The 17468-nt window shown below is 42.3% G+C and overlaps 1 long non-coding RNA gene across 1 annotated transcript in view; it reads left to right on the top strand.

Annotated features, from left to right (window-relative positions):
- The window catches only part of LOC124721178, a 91743-nt gene extending 75867 nt beyond the window's left edge, over positions 1–15876 (top strand). Inside the window, exons 2-3 of the long non-coding RNA XR_007006287.1 lie at positions 2466–2671; positions 14693–15876. This is a non-coding gene — a long non-coding RNA (uncharacterized LOC124721178). The remainder of the gene's footprint in view (positions 1–2465; positions 2672–14692) is intronic.
- Positions 15877–17468: the final 1592 nt, after the last annotated feature.

Here is a 17468-nt window from a genome sequence, read left to right as displayed (position 1 = left end):
CATAAGAAGGGAATTTTACGTAATGACTCACCAAAGCAATAGTGGAGTCTTTGTTTCAGATAATACATGTTACAATGAGAAGTATTATCACAAATTTAAAAATATGCGTGTTATATCTGAAACTAATTGCTATAATAATATTTTAAAAGCATGAATACTGGGAAAGAGACAGTAATAAAAAGAATACTGCCAGCTTAACCAAGAAACAAATTTCTTAGAGAAAATGGTAGCTAATAATACATACATAGCAATTTCTTATATTTTCTACACAAATATAACTGAGAAATTTGATGTGGTGAGCTCATGAGAAAGGGCAATGCAGTAAGCAATCTCAAAAACATTCAGTAAAAGAGAGATTACTACAAATTTATATAGTGCAATCAAAACCATCATAAACAGTCTCAAAATCAATTGCTCACCTAGGTCTGATTATGAAAAGTGAAAAAATGGAAGCTTATTTTTCCCTTATAGGCATAGATAGTCTCATAATATAACACATCACTCTCAGAGAGGCTGAACTAAAATGTTATCATAGCCTTCAATGTGGTAACATAAAAAATATTAATAATTGCTTGGGGTAAAACAAGAAAAAGGAAAAATGTGTTGCCACAGCTACACTTGTTTAACTCATTTGTTCAGCCATTTACTATTGTGATGGACAAACATAATTTTCAAATGATTCCGATACAATTATTGTAATCATATACCCTAAAACAATTCTGTAATTTAAAATCACAAACATTAGGACCAGATATGCTCAATGAGATGTCCAAATTGTGGGCATGTGGACTATAAAGACAAGTACTTTGAATTTGCCCCACATGTAAACACGAACACTTGATTGTGATGAAGAAAATGGTAAGTTACTGTGGAGTTTCATCATTCATATTTTTTAAGTAGTTCATTTTAGTAAGGTGAAACATTGTGAAAAAGATGTACTGTAACAAAAATAATACACTTTTCCAGTCACTTCAGAGATATCACAAAAACCTCTTCAGTGAACATGCATCTTGTTAACTCAGCATCCATATGAAGAAATAGTTAAATGATGATGAAAAATCAAATAGCATTCTCAGGGTGATTTGAAGAATTTGACTGTGCAAATCTGAATGAACTTTCAATAGATCCATATGCTACACATTGAAAGACTTGAGTAGAAATTACATCATGCTTTTTTAATATACTGTGGTATTTCATCTTAGGACCACACACATTTTTACTATACAGGGTGAAAAGTATTTAAACCGACAAACTCTGGGAGGTTGTAGGGGACATCAAAACAAATATTTTTCCCTAATGTCATTTTTTCCTATGAGGAGTATTTAAACCGGTAGAGGAACTGTGCTCTGGGTGGACAATCAACTGGTTCCAGGTTGTGGACACACTGTAAGTGAAATGGACGTAACAATTGCTCTCGACGGACTGTTCTTACATTCGTCTGATTCGTCCCCATGTTACGTGCAATTTCACAAGTGCTGATTGAAAAATCCCGCTCCACATGCTGCAAGACAGCTTCCTCAAATTGCAGTGTTCTTACCGTGCGACGGTGTCCCTGTCCAGGTAATCTGCTAAATGACCCGGTCTCAAGCAGTCGTTGGTACACGGCAGCAAAGGTCGTATGATCCGGGATACGGTGATTAGGATATTGTTGTTGATAAACCCGCTGTGCAGCTCGTCCGTTGTCGTGCGCTACACAGTATGCACCAACCATATCAGTGTACTCACTCCAGGTGTATCGCTCCATTAGTAAACAGAGACAATGCACTACTACATTGGTGGACAGCAGTTGCCTACAACTGAAGAGCGTAATACGCCCTCTAACAACTGAAGAGCTTAATATGCCCTCCACCGGCTTAAATAATCCTCATAGGAAAAAATGACATTAGGGAAAAATATTTGTTTTGATGTCCCCTGCAACCTCCCATAGTTTGTCGGTTTAAATACTTTTCACCCTGTGTATACAATAGCCACATCTCAGATTATGAAGCCTAACAGGTTCTTTTTTTATGATGCCAATATTACCACTAAATATACCAGACAACGATTAGTTGAATACATGGTGGTCAGTATATTTGGATCAATGGTAAATGAAATGTCCATGAGAGTTATTGTGGTAGTCTCTATAGGTGGATTCACAATTTATGTAAAACTGAGTACATTCACTTTTGTAACCTCATGAATTTACTGTGTCGTAAATATGAATAAATAATACCAGATTATCAGAGCTTCGGATAATCATAATGAGACTAAACTGAAGTAGCAATAAGAAGTAGCAAATGTGCTTCAGTGCCTTAATACTATAAGTATTGTATTGTATTGTATTTGGTTGTTGATTTTGCAAGTGAATATACAAGAAACCTAACACTCTCATTAATATCTTGTACATAAAGAAATGGAATAAAATTCTATGTACTGTTATTCCAGCATTTTAATTCAAGGCAAACAAATTATGTTTTATTTTGCAGCAGAGTTTTCCTAGCTAACCCTAGCACCATCACCTCCACAATCCGCCACTTGACCCCATCTGCACCATTGGCCTTACTCACACTGGATTGCTATAGAATGTTATCAGAAGTACTTGTGGACCTTGTCTGGCAACTGGTACCAGCACAGTCGACCTCCACGCAGCATGGCTTCGCAACCAAAGCATGCAGTTTCGTCGAACAGTGGGGTGAGTGAGCAGACTATTGTTTTTTTTCAGTTTTATTATGCGTAGAGGGCATGCAGCATGTGATGGACAGGGATTTGAGGTTTACATTTGTACAGCCTGGGGAACTGGCTGATTTTTCACAGTTCTGTGGTAATATGGAGGAGCATTGTATATATCTGTGAGGTATGTAACTGAAACTTCTGAGAACATTCTGCATCGTATGAGGGGTGAGTACCAGTAATTTGTGTTAACTGCTGTTGCTTTGAACATATGGTTAGTAATGCACAGAGTCAGGATGGGTAATGATAAGATGTAAGATATAAATGTGTGTGGGGTCGTACGTCCTCTTGTAAGTGAATTTTGTATCTCTTAGTGTATACTGGAGATTAAGTGTGTAGTGTCACTAGTCAGGAGGTAGTTAAATCATTGGTTAATGAAATGGCACAGCTAAACCAGAAAATACATACTTGCATAATAGGCTTGCAGCTAGGGAGGAAGAATTGGAATTGGCTGAGTAATCTATTATTAGATTCAGCCACAGCCAGTTTGATCATGTCCTTTGTTGGGAAGTCGACTGAACATATAATGTGTATTTTGGGTGACCTGCAGTTAGCAGGTAATATGGGGGGGGGGGGGGGGGGGCTACAGGAACAGTTATTACAGGCGACACAAAGTTACAGTTAGCCAATATGTGTGCCAGATGTACAGGGGGAGTAAGAGGCACATAGGCATTTGATGACCAGAAAAACCACACATTACAGAGGTACAAGAAGCAAAACAGCATGAGGTTTTTTCACGAGTAGTTGGGTAGTATGTCAAAGAAGCCTAATGAGTTGGTAGAGAATTTTTCAGAAAGACTACAGAAAGTTATTTTGCAGACATATGTACACACATCAAAAAAAGTTTTGCATCACTCCAGTTCCCAGAACTCCTGAAGACAGATGTTGACTGTGGATATTGTATCACAGACACAGTCCCTTTGACTGTTCAGAGATGTCACTAAACGCGCCCTAAGATGTAAATAACCATGCATGAACAGCGCCCATTTGATGGAGGGGGTCCAACAGTCAATCAGTTCCAGTCATTCCACCAGGAAGGAGGTACACGGCTGGTGTTGTCTGTAATTCAACCATGCCTAGATGGTCAATACCGCTGTTTGATCACGTCCGCATTGTTACTTTGTGGCAGGAAGAGCTCTCAACAAGGGAAGTGTCCAGGTGTCTTGGAGTGAACCAAAGTGATGTTGTTCAGACATGGAGGAGTTATAGAGAGACAGGAACTGTTGATGACATGCCTCGTTCAGGCTACCTACGGATTCTGGCTTGGAGGAACCCTGACAGCACTGCCACCATGTTAAATAATGCTTTGGCATCAAATTCTCTTCACCGATGAGTGTCACATATGCCTTCAACCAGACAATCATCGGTGACGTGTTTGTAGGCAACCCAGTCAGGCTGAACACCTTAGACACACTGTCCAGCTAGTGCAGCAAGGTGGAGGTTTCCTGATGATTTAGGGTGGCATTATGTGGGGGCTAACTTATGCTGCTGGTGTCATGGAAGGTGCTGTAATGGCTGTATGATATGTGAATGCCATCCTCTCACCGATAGTGCAACCATATCGGCAGCATATTGGCAAGGCATTCGTCTTCATGGACAACAATTGGTGCCCCCATTATGCACATCTTGTGAATGACTTCCTTCAGGATAACGACATCACTTGACTAGAGTGGCCATCATGTTCTCCTGACATGAACCCCATTGAACATGGGATAAATTGAAAAGGGTTGTTTATGGACGACGTGGCCCACCAACCACCCTGAGGGATATACGTCAAATCACCATTGAGGAGTGGGACAATCTGGACCAACAGTGCCTTGATAAACTTGTGGATAGTATGTGACAGTGAATACAGGCATGCATCAATGCAAGAAGACGTGCTACTGGATGTTAGAGGTACTGGTGTGCACGGCAGTCTGGACCACCACCTCTGAAGGTCGCACTGTATGGTGGAACAGCATGCAATGGGTGGTTTTCATGAGCAATAAAAAGGGCAGAAATGATGTTTATGTTGATCTCTCTTCCAATTTTCCGTACAGATTCTGGAACTCTTGGAACCGAGGTGATGCAAAACTTTTTTTGATGTGTGTATTAGGGGAAAGTGATGAGGAAAAGAGTCATACTCCATGAAGCAAAACAGAGAGCATTGGACACCTCTTTGAGGGGCTTGCCACCTGATATGTCTAGAAGGTTGTGAATAGGTACCCCAAAGTATTTGTACTCTGCAGTCAGATTAGCCACAGAGTATGAAGAAATTGATGTAGTAACAAGAATATGGGATAAGATAAGAATATTTTCCACTTACTTGAGGTATTATAGATGTGAGAAGATGAGACATGTGTACAGGCAATGTTGCCGACTTCAGTGTAGTAGATGTGGTGTGACTGGACACCACCAACATGATTGTAGCAACGGTAAGTGGACACAAGGGTTGAATAAGCAGGTGTTAAATGCAAAAGGAAACCCAGTGCCCACTACACGGAGTTCCTGATAAATTTCAGTGCAATGGGTACTGATGCAAAGATGGACTGTAGCATAGTGGGAATAATGAAGGGTAGAAAACACAAGTCTTAGTTGGACACAGAGGCTTATGTGTTGGTAACAAGTATGGACCACATCTGTCAGAGGTGATTGAACCCTCCACAGTATAATTTACGTGGAGTCAGAGATAGTGATGCGGAGTCTTTGAGCTCAGTGTTTGTGAATTTTCAGGTGGGGATTCAGTGTTTCTGGGAATGCATGAAAGTCGTGCCCCAAGTATGTGATGATTATTGCATGATCTTGAGGCTGTACTTTCTGAAAAACAGCATGCCAAGCAAAGTACAAACACAAAGTGCACCAATCTTGGGGTGAACCACTTAAACTGCAGCCAACAGTACTAAGAATTAGTTTGCATGTTATTGTGCCTCAAGGTACCATTGTCCCATAAGGAGAAGCTTATTATGTATATAGGAGAAATTGGACAGGAAGGTAGCACCCATGAATTTAGATAATTTTGGCATCAATGGAGTACAGGTCACCAAAGGAATGTCGATAGCTAATTTGGAAGTCCTGGATGATGTGGATAGGGACTCAGTCACTGTGCACCTGCATACACACATGTACAGTGCTATGAACTCCACTCTCTGCAAAACAGCTGCAGCGTCTTCACTGCTGAATTGACGGCCATTAAATTAGCCCTTAGACATGTTCGTTCTGCCACTGGCAAGAGTATCCTGCTCTGTAGTGACTCCCTTAGCAGTCTTCAAGCTATAGACCAATGCTGCTCTCCTCACCCACTGGTTTTGGCTATCCAGGATTTTGTCTCAGACCTTCATCAAGCTAGGCAGCCAGTTGTTTTCGTTTGGACCCCTGGTCATGTTGGGATTTCAGAAAATAATTGAGCTGACCAGTTGGCCAAGCTGGCCACCAGAATGCTGATTCTGGAAATGGGGTCCCAGAACCAGACCTTCTGTTGTTTATATGCCACTGATTGCTGGAAGTCTGGAATTCAAAATGGTCTGCCCTGATCTCCCCAAACAAACTGAGGACAATTAAGGAGACCACGGCCATGTGGAAGTTTTCTCTGTATGCTCCTCACAGGGAATCCACCATCCTCTGTATTATCCGCATTGGCCGACCCATGGCCACATTTTCTGACATGAGGATCCTCCTCACTGCAGGTGCGGAGCCACCTGACAGTGGCCCACTTACTCATAGATTGCCCTAATTTGGCTCCCTTGAGACGGCGTCTTAATCTTCCTGACGTGCTCCCTCTGGTACTAGCAGAGGTACTAGCAGATGTGGCCATACTTGGCTGACCTAGTGTCACATTTTGCCCACTAGGCTTTCCAGGATTTGTCTTTCGACTCCTTTCTTTGATGACTACTACTGGTTTGCCACTTAATGGATGAAAGAACTTTTGACCATGCAGTTTAGTCCCTTTCACTCTAAACCAACCAACCAGTGTGCACCTGGGTAGTACGCAAAATGCCAATAAAATTGCATTGCGTAGGTAGATAGAATATCTTAGAGGTATGGATAGGCTGGAAATGGAGAAATTATTGTTTGAATTTGGTGATTTGTTTTACCCTTGGGGACATTTACTAGCAATACCTACAGGAACAGTAAATTGTAGACCTTACCATGTACTGCGATGTATGCAACCAGTATTAGAAAAATTCATTGAGCAACAGCTAGCAAATGGGGTAACAGAGAAAAGCACTAGTCCTTGGTGTGCAGTCGTTGTAGTTGTACTGAAAAAGTCACTGGATGGGTCTAAAAGATACAGATTCTGTTGTGATTACAGACATCTTAACAGCAAAACCACACCCATTGCATATCTGATCCCAAACATTACTGAGAATGTTGACAATTTGAGGCAATGTAAGTACTCCTCTATCATAGATCCAAGGAATGGGTACCAATCAGATAGAGGTGCAGCCAGAGATCTGTCCGAAAACAGCATTCTTGGTCCCCTGGGTTCATTTTCAATATTGTAGAATGCCATTTGGGTTGAAAAAAGATCTGGCAACGCTTCAGCATTTGCTGGATTGAGTGCTAAGGGGGTTGAAACCTCACCAGTGCATCGTGTACCTGGATGATGTCATTATTTTTGTGAAGGGTATGGCACAGGGTGACATAAGAGATATTGAATTTAATTGATGAAAGGAGAAAATATAAAAATTCAATAAATGAAGCAGGTGCAAAAAGAATACAAATGTCTCAAAAATGAGATCGACAGGAAGTGCAAAATGGCTAAGTAGGGATGGCTAGAGGACAAATGCAAGGATGTAGAGGCATATATCACAAGGGGTAAGTTAGATACAGCCTACAGGAAAATTAAAGAGACCTTTGGAGAAAAGAGAACTACCTGTATGAATATTAAGAGCTCATGTGGAAAACCGGTTCTAAGCAAAGAAGGGAAAGCAGGAAGGTGGAAAGAGTATATAGAGGGTCTACACAAGGGCAATGTATTTGAGGGTAATATTATGGAAATGGAAGAGGACGTAGATGAAGATGAAATGGGACATATGATACTGCGTGAAGAATTTGACAGAGCACTGAAAGATCTCAGTCGAAACAAGGCCCCGGGAGTTGACAACATTCCATTACAACTACTGATAGACTTGGGAGAGCCAACCATGACAAAACCCTACCATCTGGTGAGCAAGATGTATGAGACAGGTGAAATACCCTCAGACTTCAAGAAGAATATAATAATTCCAATCCCAAAGAAAGCAGGTGTTGACAGGTGTGAAGATTACCAAACTGTCAGTTTAATAAGTCATGGGTGCAAAATACTGACATGAATTCTGTACAGATGAATGAAAAAACTGGTAGAAGCTGACCTCGGGGCAGATCAGTTTGGATACTGTAGAAATGTTGGAACACATGAGGCAATACTGACTCTACGACTTACCTTAGAAGATAGATTACGGAAAGGCAAACCTACCTTTCTGGCATTTGTAGACTTAGCGAAAGCTTTTGACAATGTTGACTGGAATACTCTCAAATTCTGAAGGCGGCAGGGGTCAAATACAGGGAGCAAAAGGCTGTTTACAATTTGTACAGAAACCAGATGGCAGCTATAAGAGTCGACGGGCAATGGTTGGGAACGGAGTGAGACAGGGTTGTAGCCTATCCCCGATGTTGTTCAATCTGTATAATGAGCAAACAGTGAAGGAAAAAAAGAAAAATTTGGAGTAGGAATTAAAATCCATGGAGAAGAAATAAAAACTTTGAGGTTTGGCGATGACATTGTAATTCTGTCAGAGACTGCAAAGGACCTGGAAGAGCAGTTGAATGGAATGGACAGTGTTTTTAAAGGAGGATATAAGATGAACATCAACAAAAACAAAACGAGGATAATGGAATGCAGTCACATTAAATCAGATGATGCTGAGGGAATTAGACTAGGAAGTGAGAGACTCAAAGTAATAGATGGTTTTGCTGTTTGGAGAGCAAAGTAAGTGATGATGGTTGAAGTAGAGAGGGTATAAAATGTAGACTGGCAATGGCAAGGAAAGCGTTTGTGAAGAAGAGAAATTTGTTAACATCGAATATACACTCCTGGAAATGGAAAAAAGAACACATTGACACCGGTGTGTCAGACCCACCATACTTGCTCCGGACACTGCGAGAGGGCTGTACAAGCAATGATCACACGCACGGCACAGCGGACACACCAGGAACTGCGGTGTTGGCCGTCGAATGGCGCTAGCTGCGCAGCATTTGTGCACCGCCGCCGTCAGTGTCAGCCAGTTTGCCATGGCATACGGAGCTCCATCGCAGTCTTTAACACTGGTAGCATGCCGCGACAGCGTGGGCGTGAACCGTATGTGCAGTTGACGGACTTTGAGCGAGGGCGTATAGTGGGCATGCGGGAGGCCGGGTGGACATACCGCCGAATTGCTCAACACGTGGGGCGTGAGGTCTCCACAGTACATCGATGTTGTCGCCAGTGGTCAGCGGAAGGTGCACGTGCCCGTCGACCTGGGACCGGACCGCAGCGACGCACGGATGCACGCCAAGACCGTAGCATCCTACGCCTCCAGTGGTGTCGCGACAGGTGTGAATGGAGGGACGAATGGAGACGTGTCGTCTTCAGCGATGAGAGTCGCTTCTGCCTTGGTGCCAATGATGGTCGTATGCGTGTTTGGCGCCGTGCAGGTGAGCGCCACAATCAGGACTGCATACGACCGAGGCACACAGGGCCAACACCCGGCATCATGGTGTGGGGAGCGATCTCCTACACTGGCCGTACACCACTGGTGATCGTCAAGGGGACACTGAATAGTGCACGGTACATCCAAACCGTCATCGAACCCATCGTTCTACCATTCCTAGACCGGCAAGGGAACAGGACAATGCACGCCCGCATGTATCCCGTGCCACCCAACGTGCTCTAGAAGGTGTAAGTCAACTACCCTGGCCAGCAAGATCTCCGGATCTGTCCCCCATTGAGCATGTTTGGGACTGGATGAAGTGTCGTCTCACGCGGTCTGCACGTCCAGCACGAACGCTGGTCCAACTGAGGCGCCAGGTGGAAATGGTATGGCAAGCCGTTCCACAGGACTACATCCAGCATCTCTACGATCGTCTCCATGGGAGAATAGCAGCCTGCATTGCTGCGAAAGGTGGATATACACTGTACTAGTGCCGACATTGTGCATGCTCTGTTGCCTGTGTCTATGTGCCTGTGGTTCTGTCAGTGTGATCATGTGATGTATCTGACCCCAGGAATGTGTCAATAAAGTTTCCCCTTCCTGGGACAATGAATTCACGGTGTTCTTATTTCAATTTCCAGGAGTGTAGATTTAAGTGTCAGGAAGTCCTTTCTGAAAGTATTTGTATATAGTGTAGCCATGTATGGAAATGAAACATGGACGATAAATAGTTTAGACATGAAGAGAATAGAAGCTTTCAAAATGTGGTTCTGCAGAAGAATGCTGAAGATTAGATGGGTAGATCACGCAACTTGAATAGGTACTGAATAGAATTGGGGAGAAGAGGAATTCGTGGCACAACTTGACTAGAAGAAGGGATTGGTTGGTAGGACACTTTCTAAGGCATCAAGGGATCACCAATTTAGCATTGAAGGGAAGCGCGGAGGATAAAGATCGTAGGGGGAGACCAAGGGATGAATACACTAAGCAGATTCAGAAGGATGTAGGTTGCAGTACTTACTCAGAGGTGAAGAAGCTCGCACAGGATAGGGTAGCATGGAGAGCTGCATGAAACCAGTCTCTGGACTGAAGACCATAACAACAACCCATGACACAGAATGTGCAACATTTGTGAGAGGTATTTATAAGATTATGAGCAGTGAAATTAACATTAAACATGGGAAAAGGTCACTTTGCATGACAAGAAGTTACGTATTTAGGGCGTGTTATTAGCAGTGAAGGAGTTAAGACAGATCTGAGGTTATTACAGTCAGTACAAGAATTTCTGATTCCTAGTAATACCAAAGAGCTGCAGTCCTTTTTTTTTTATAAAAAATTCATAAAAGGATTTGCAAATATAGCATAACCAGTTACGCAACTGTTAAAAAGGGGGGTAAAGTCTGAATGGACAAAGGAAAGCTGAGAAATGTTCAGAGAGTTAAAGAGAGCTTTGACATAAAGTCCAGTACTCCTTTTTCTGGACTACAAGAAAGAGTCTACTTTGTCAGCTGTTGCTTCCAGTTATGGGTTGTGTTCTCAGACAGTTTTTAAACAGAGAGGTGCATCAAGTAGCATATACCTCTAGGCAGTTGAAAAGAGCAGGGAAAAACTACTCGACAACAGAAACAGAACTGCTTGTCGTGATATTTGTATTTCAGGTGCTATTTGTACCAAAAAAAGTTTAAGGTAGTAAGGGACCAAGAAGCATTTAAATGGTTGTTGGGACTTAAGAACCCTTCTAGTAGGTTGGCTAGATGGACACTGAGATTAAGTGAATTTAAGTATGAAGGTATACACCAGCCTGGTAAGAAGAGAAACATATGCAGATAATTTAAGCTGAGACGTAGATACCTTTGCAGAGGTTACCAGAAGCAATGGAGCCTTTTACTGGGTGTACATGCCCCAGGAAATCCAGGAAAAACCTGGGAATTTTTTAGAGTTCTGGGACTTTTTCATTGTTTTAGTTTTCAGTGAATTTTTGTAAATTTGATTGGTAAGAACTGATACTGTAAGGAAGAATTTTACTTTAGCCTGCTACTGCAGAATAATACTCCAGCAAAATGAAAATGAGAATATGGCTTCATTGGCCAGGAGGCCCTGTTTGAGGCAGTTCTGCTGCCAAGTGCAAGTCTTATTTCAGTCGACACCACATTGAGCGACTTGTGCACTGGTAATGAGGATGAAATGATGATGAGGATACCACAACACCAAGTACAAGAGTGGAGAAAATCTCCAACACGGCTGGGAATCATACCCGGGCCAGGCAAGCACATTACCACCCAGCTAAGTAGGTGGTCAATACTGCAGCAATAAAACATAAATGAGAAACTAACACCAAATAAAATTTTAGTTGCAAAGAAAATGCACCATTTACAACAACAAAACACAGTGTACACACAAGCATCTGCCAATAGCAAAATGTGTTGAAGGCTATGCAATACTTTGTAACAACAAACTGCTTGGGAGTTACATTGGCATTCAAAAGTTAACACTGGGGACAAGCCAGTTAGAAAATTTTCAGGCTGAGAAGACCAACCAACTACGCCATTATTTAAAATTTTACTGTCATGTTTGTGTTTGATGTATCTTACAGGGCAACACGTGCTAAGAAAGATGAAGCTTCAAGGTTAGTTTTTCATATTTATTCTCATTCTTTTGTAGATCACAAATTATGTACCAATGATGGCAAAAAGTATAATTATCATTTAAAAAAAAAAAAAAAAAAAAGGTGTGAAGTGAGTTCTGGAGCAATTTCATATGTAATTGGCATTTCCATGGAAAAGTTCATGTGCTTGATGGTACATGTATTCAGCCAGGTAACCCTGAAATGTTTGGCGCACAGCAGTCAAATTTATAATCGTGCATGTTAGAAATTTTCAGTTGCTCCAATTTAAGCTTCGCTGATAGGATTGTGCCTAACCACACACTCAGAAAAAACAGCAAAAAATTTTTGGCAACATCTATGTACAAACTTAGTTTTTCTTGTAGCTATACTGCATGTATATTAATTTAAACCATTAACTTTTCCTATTTGTGTGTTTTCACTGCTGTTGGCTGACTACATCAAGTGACCTAGGTTCGGAATGTCTGCTGTCATTGGCTGGTGAGATCAAATGACATGAGCTACGACTGACTGACAAGAACGCATCACAATCTCAATTTCAGTGCTTCTCAGGTTAATGGTAGGACAGAGAGGGTACATCATTCAGTCGGAAGGATGGTGAGTCATTATGTGGGCATGTACCATAATGATTGTGATGTGTATTTATCTTTCGTTGCTAGCGCATATAATTTGAAAGTCCATTCTGTGACAAGGTTATCACCAATTGAGATGGTTTATGCGAGGTGCACTGTCACTATTTTACAAAATCAGGCCAAGAGTTGGCAGGGACGGAGGAGTCCATTAAGAATTTTGCTAAAAAAGTTAGGAAAATTTGGAAGCTTACTCAGGGAGCAAACACCAGAGCCCTGGACTCTCAAAAGCAGTTGGGGAATTGTGTGAGCAGGTTGCCGCAGTATAAAATCCCGCCAGTGGTTAATGTTATCAATACCCTACATCCCATAGGGTAAGACCAAGAAATTTGTAACTCGTTATCAGGGGCCTTACCAGGTAGTTGAGACATCACCAGTAAATGTCAAGCTTCAGTTACTGAGTCATACAACTTTTGTGCATGTGGGGGGTCTGAAGCCGTTTCGAAGTGCTGGAGATTGGTTAATGCAGGTGTAGTCATCCGTTGAGGGTAAGAATATGGGCAGTAGGACGAAAAGGAAGTGTGGACACTTTGTACAACCTGTACAGGAGATTCTGCATGGATGAACACCAGAGGGAATAGTTTACGTTTGGGTTAGAGTATACATGTTATTTACAGGCATAAGGATTAATGTTTCAGTAGGGGGTGAGGATAGGAGGAAGGGAAGTAGTTTTGTCATGGTATTTCTAGGATTATATTTTTACATTCATTTGTGTGTAAGGTATTTTAGAATTGAGTTTCCTTTGTACATTTATGTAATGACAGACTTCTTGGAAGAGGAGAGAAGTGTGATGGGAGTTCCCTGTTTCCAGGTTACTGCAGGTCAAAATAAAGGATGAGGGGAGTCCTTATCTTAGCAGCATTTCAACCCTTCACCATGTTGGAGTGGGAGTGCTGTGGGTACTACTGTTGGAAACCAGAGTACTTTTTACAAGGCAAGAGGGTGTGGTACTCACAAACCATTGTTGGGCACTGAAACTGACTTTGAATCTTGGGGAAATTCATCCAAGTGAGGACACCAGAGGTACTGCTGATCGTGGAAGATGGTGATAGTCATGCAGCGATGTCACTAGAGGGTTACTGTTTGTGCAACTCGAGTGGTGCATATGGGTACTGGCACATGTGAGATACAGTTGCAATGCAGGTCAGGATTGTCCACATGTCATACTGGAGTCACGAACCTGTATTCAGCAATCTGGTTCAACTGGGTGTTTTCAGTAAACAGTAGCAAAATGGTACTAGCAAACTGCCAGAAGCAAGGGAAACTCGCAGGAGCAGAAAGTTTGGGTCAGCACGGTAGTGGAAGACTTATTAATGGGAGGGATGGTGACATAACAGGACAGACAATTTCAATTGTCAACCTCTGCTGCAGGGGAAACAAAGTTGAACATTACACAGCCATAGTTGTACTTGCCAGAGAAGCCACTAGCTATCCTTCCAGTGAATCTGCCCTTTCTGAATGAAGCACTGGATCCTAACATAATCCTGTCCTTAAACTGGCTAATAGACATGCAAGAGGGGCAGGTTTTCAGTAGAGCAAATGCTTTTGCATGTTCAGCCGTATCAGGAGGAGCAGCAGCAGCACAGGATCAAGACCACAGGTGCCATGTTAGCCCTTATAGTTTCGTGCAGCCTTCATCGACCTTAGGTGGAGAGCCACTTGCCAGTGCAATCCTCCAGTACATAAGACATTGTTGGACTGGTTAGCCATTCATACCTGAGAAGGTACGATGAGTGCGAAAGCTAGTGTGTTATATTGTAGATGCAATTAATTGTAATTTGAAGGACAAAAAAACCTTCAGTAGTCTTGAAATGAGCAATGTTGCTTGCTGTACAATGCTTCATGAGGTATATTAAGGGGATATTCATGTAAATATTAATGTTTTAGAGGGGTTAATGATTAAGAGGTAGCTCAAATGACAATGGAGGTTTTACGTGGTAGCATAAGAGTCAATGCAGCCATTCTACTGAGAATTGTAGAGGGAATCTGCCCCATTTTTCGAGCTTTGTTGCTTGATGTAAGAGGAAAAATTGTAACATAACTAATAGGTTTCATAACTTTGTGGTGAACTCTTTTTGTTTCAGATGGTCATGAGAGGTAAATTTTGGGAGTTACTGAATTAAAGCTGTGGTAACGGTACTCACGACTCCAGAGAGTACTTCACCACTATCGGTAAGCTGCATTCGAAACCCTCACAGTACAGCAGCTATATGGGTCAGCAGTACAAACTATACTGAGGACTGCCAGGGGCCGCAGCTGCCAACCCATAGGCATCATGTGTGTGGATAGCGAGTCAGTCCCTTGTCAAATTCTGAAGCACTGAGCTATGGCAGATTGTTCTCTTTAGTGCATCGAGTTGTGTATAGTCTCCAGTTACCGCTAAGTCTATAAGCTGCAGTGTTCATCCATCATCTTCGAGACTTTGGCTCCATAGGCATCGTGGGCCAGCTCTGGACTCTACATAGGCATCACTCAGAGGCACAGTGACAGGACTTTAATATTTTAGAGAACTTGAAATATAATTTCAAATGTCTGATTATTCTGGACATTTCACAAGAAGAATCATTTAAGTTAAGTATTTCTTCATATTTAATAAGTATCATTTTATTACTAGTTGTTGGGAGTCTTTGTGATTGAAGGTAACCTACACCGTCATTCCCAACGCAGGCAGCTCCATTGCAGCTGTGTGAGGCAGGCAGTCAGGCATAGATGCATAGAAGTAGTGTAATGGCACAACATGGGTGCTTCTATTCACTATAAATACAGTCTGTTTCTAGCACAGTTACGTGCTGTTTGGCAGCAGCTCCTCGACATTGGGTCCATGCTAGTTCACAGTATGCCTCGGGCCAGCCATCAGCTGACGCCAGTCAGTCAGTCAGAGCATCCAGCTCAATCAGACCAGCTTACATTTCTAAGTCCACCTTATGGACTTCAGTGACACAATGAGGGTAATCCTCCAGGTGCCACAGCAGCACCAGACTTCTGCCTCGAAGGGCAGCAGTTCACAGCAAGGGCAGTATTGCTGCCACCTCTTTGCGCCAGGGCAAGTTTATAACCCAGCAGCCGCGGCCACCTGTGGGAATGTAGTGGACGTATGTGTCACTGACACATAGGGCTGCATAATGCTACCTCAGGCACGCACCAGTGAATGAGGTAAACACAGTCAGCAAAGTGCTTTAGAAGACAAGAATCTCTTTCGAATGTGCGAGGAATGAAGGAAATTGTATATAATCCAATCAAAATTAAAAATAACAATTTTAAAATCGTAGAACAGATTTTGACGATGATTATAATATAATATACCGTATGAAATGCCACTCGTACTTTATCATTTGTCGGTACGTCTGTAGGTGACAATCGCCGTACTATCTCCGTGGAGCCCTCTGCGTATAGTGTATAGTAATGTCAGTACACCAGTGGCTGCAACGAGTACAGGCCGTAGCCGTGTTACGTTCTATTGCCTTTAACGCATAGCAAATGTCAATCGTCTTCTTGGTCTCGAACTAGGTGTTGCAAATTTCTGGTTCCATTATTAACATTTGTCTTTTCCAGTATATGTTTCCATTATTGTTGCCTATTTTCAGTATTTTCAGTATTATCAGCCTGTGTTTCAATATGTATTTAGTTACTTAATAGGCATGACCGTGTTAGAGGTGAGGTGCTCCACCTTCCACCTCCCTCTGAACTGATTACCCAACCAGTTACAGGAAGACCTACACAGGCTCTGAGAGAACTGAGCAACATTTCATATTTCACATTGCCAAAAGTGGAAGAAGCAGCAAGTATATTATAGGACTGAATGGCTTGAAACCAAATCATTTGCATTTGTGTTCTAACAGTTATCCACTGAGCTGTACTTATTTATTAGCACTTTGGGGTACAAGTTCCTTTATGTTTATTATAATACAACTCCACTGTGCATGCTGTTGTTGTTAGGTGCAGAATGGGTACATTACAATTTCTGTAGAGTGACGAGATGCCGCGATTGCTGTCTGGCAACTACGAGCTGCCGGAAGTGAGTGTTACGGGAATCGCCCAGAAAAACGTACCCGAGGTACCTGACGTACATAAAATACTAGTATCTTCGACAGACACAGCTTTGTAAGATGAAATTGGCCTGCCGACTGCCCATTTATATAATTGAGGGCAGCATTTCGACAGTGCGATATCAGTCGCACCTCCAAATACGCGTGCCACCAGTTACAGCTCCGTGTTTCCTAAGACTGCCACTACAGCTTGTGGGCCGTGCCACGAACAATTGTGCCATCGTCGGTGAGATGTAAGCGTCCCCTCTCTGGAGCTTTGGCGGCGAGTGTACTCGAGTTCAAGCATTCGTGCACTCGGCCCCATTTTGTGTGTTTGCCAGTCGAATAACGTTTGTGGACTTTCGTAGTGGCCGGGGTTTGCGATCTGCTAAGTAGTTATTGTATTGGAGACTGACCGATTCATAAATCTGTGTTATCTGTACGTGTTCCGACATTGAGTGCTACTGTTAGCAGCTGACTGCAACTACGGCAACAAATTTGTGTATTATTTTTACTATTTGATATTAGTTGCAGAATAAATTAATATCTGAATTCTCTGTTCGTGAGCAGCATCTGTTCCTCACTCCTGTATCCACTAACGAATCATATGGTGTGTAGAGGAAGTTACAACAATTAGTAAATATAGGTACTGTGTGAGAGGGAAAATGCGTGAAGGGAGCATTTGATACGGCACCCGTACGCTGTACCGACGTGCAGAAAGTGCCAGTTGATTTACTGACAAGCAGAAAGTGCTGACTGAAACTGATAGTGTTTAACTGATGAAGATCATATTACGGTTCCTCCTCTAAATCATTGCATAAGTGTCAAAACAACA

Source organism: Schistocerca piceifrons, chromosome X, assembly GCF_021461385.2.
Source record: "Schistocerca piceifrons isolate TAMUIC-IGC-003096 chromosome X, iqSchPice1.1, whole genome shotgun sequence".
Taxonomy (NCBI): Eukaryota; Metazoa; Arthropoda; class Insecta; order Orthoptera; family Acrididae; genus Schistocerca; species Schistocerca piceifrons.
Note: the sequence above shows the minus strand (reverse complement) of the source record. Positions and strands in the feature narration are given on the sequence as shown.